Here is a 2,785-nt window from a genome sequence, read left to right on the forward strand (position 1 = left end):
GTAGAATCCCTGGAATATCTGCCTCTGGAACACACCTTCTGAATATGCCATCCTTGCAATGTTTGTACAAGTCCCGTTCATCCCAAACATACTGCCTCGCCTCTCTTAAGAATTTTCTCTTCTTGTTTCCAGTGAACTTAAGTAGTTCCTTTTCAGCAGCTAGGAAGTTCGCAATCTCAGCAAACCAGGGGAGGTGAGAGTACTGCTTTTGGATCGCGGCTACTGGTTGTTCCGGTACGCGAGAAAAATTGGATGTTATGCTCAGGGGTTGTTCCACGAAGCGTAGACCAATCGCGTTGACGTGTTTCACTGTGTGTTCTTCATCAAGGGCTGTGTCGTCCTCAATCTTCATTCTGGACAAGTGGTCTGCAACCCCATTCTCGACTTCCTTTTTGTCTTTTATCTCGAGATCAAATTCTTGTAGAAAAAGAATCCACCTCAACAACCTCGGTTTTGCATCCTTCTTTGAGAGCACGTACTTAAAAGCAACATGGTCTGTGTGCACAATCACCTTCGATCCCACCAGGTAGGATCTGAACTTCTCGAATACAAAAACAGTAGCCAGGAGTTCCTTCTCAGTCGTAGCGTATCTGCATTGAGCTTCATCCATGGTTTTCTTGCATAATAGATCACATGAAGTTTCTTATCCTTGCGCTGCCCAAGGACTGCTCCAACTGCAAAGACGCTAGCATCAGTCATGATCTCAAAGGGGAGATCCCAGTCTGGCGGTTGTACAACAGGTGCGCTGACTAGAGCTCCTTTGATCGTGTGGAACGCAGCTAAGCACTCACTGTCGAAATCAAACTGGATCTCCTTGCAGAGTAGTCTGGTGAGTGGTCTCGCTATTTTTTGAGAAATCCTGGATGAACCTCATGTAAAACCCTGCGTGACCCAAGAAGCTTTTGATAGCTTTCACAGTTGTTGGTGGTTGCAAGCTCATCATCACCTCGACTTTTGCCTTATCCACCTCAATGCCTTTCTCGGAGATCTTATGCCCTAGAACAATCTCATCTCTGACCATGAAGTGGCACTTCTCCCAATTGAGAACAAGATGTTTCTCCTCACACCTTTTGAGTACCCTTCACAAGTTTGACAAACAGACACTAAAGGAGCTTCCGTAGACACTGAAATCGTCCATGAAAACCTCCAAAATATCTTCAATCAGGTCAGTAAAGATCGACATCATGCAGCGCTGAAATGTTGCTGGCGCATTACACATGCCGAATGGCATTCTCCTGTATGCGTACGTTCCGTATGAGCATGTGAACGTCGTCTTCTCCTGATCGTCTGGATGGATAAGGATCTGAAAGAAACCTGAATAACCATCTAAAAAGCAGTAATATGGGTGGTTAGCCAATCTCTCAAGCATTTGATCAATGAAGGGAAGTGGAAAGTGGAAAGTGATCCTGTCTAGTGGCTGCATTTAATTTTCTGAAATCAATGCACAGTAGGGATCAATTCATTCTTTTCATTTGTGATAACAGTGATCCCACCTTTCTTAGGTACTACATGAACATGGCTAACCCACTTACTATCAGATATGGCATAGATCACACCCGCTTCAAGAAGTTTCATTATCTCTTTCTTAGCAACATCTTTTAGATTCGGGTTTAACATCCTCTGATGTTCCACAGAAGTCATTGATTCATCTTCTAGGTGTATTCTATGCATGCATAAATCAGGTGAGATGCCAGGTATGCCAGCTGGTGAATATCCTAATGCCTTACGATACTTCCTAAGCTCACACAAAAGCAATGCAGTTTCCACATTTTTGAGTTCAGCGTTCACATTGACAGGATAAGTGGAATTCGGACCTAAGAAAGCGTACTTGAGCCCCTTGGGAAGAGGTTTTAGCTCAACCTTGGGAGCCTTCAACTCGCTCCAGGGATCATCAGGTAGGTTTGGCGGAACAGGCGAGTTTGGTAAAGGGGTCGCTGGAGTGTTCTCGTCCTTGTTGCTCTCATCCCCCAGACTTAGACTCGCCACCATTCTTCCCATACTCCTTGCGGAGTCAAGCATCTTAGCATACCCATCTGCGTCAATGTTCTCGACACTCTGCTCGGCCTCAAATCTTACTAGTGCAAGCTCGAGTGGATCTTCTGTAAGATTCTCCTCGATCATCCCTTTGCGAGGTTGCAGCAGATCAATCCCTTCATCCACCTCGAAGGTCTGTCCATCTAGCATCGGCTTTTTCAGCAGCTCATCCATCTTGAACTACATGACTATGTCCCCTAGATGGAGATCAATCTTCCCTTGCCGCACATCAATGATGGCTCCAACAGTACATAGGAATGGTCTTCCTAAAATGAGAGGATCTTTGGATTCCTCTTCCAGCTCTAGAACTACGAAGTCTGCTGGAACAGAGGTGTTCCCGAATTTTACTTGGAGATCCTCTAGAATACCAACCGGGGACTTAACTGATCTATACGCGAACACCAAGGACATCCTAGTTGGTTTGAAATGCGTGTATCCCAGATAAATCTCAGATCTACAAAAAAAAATCAACAGGCACCATAACTAGTAGTAGCTGGATCTTCATTGCCTCCACCAATCAAAACAAACGCAAATAAACAAAAAAAAAACAATAACGTAAAGCACATGCATCTGCAGGTAAACTGGGACAAAGAGAGAGACAGTCATGAATTTGCTCTCCTCTGATATTTTTCCTGGGATCAATCCCTTCATAAAGATGCGCATGGAGGGCATCATCTGGATCGCATCCATCAAGGGGAGTCGGACAGTTAGGTCGTCCAACATCTTTCTGCACTTCATCTCCTCTCGGTCC

This window comes from Brassica oleracea, chromosome C3 (assembly GCF_000695525.1).
Source record: "Brassica oleracea var. oleracea cultivar TO1000 chromosome C3, BOL, whole genome shotgun sequence".
NCBI lineage: Eukaryota > Viridiplantae > Streptophyta > Magnoliopsida > Brassicales > Brassicaceae > Brassica > Brassica oleracea.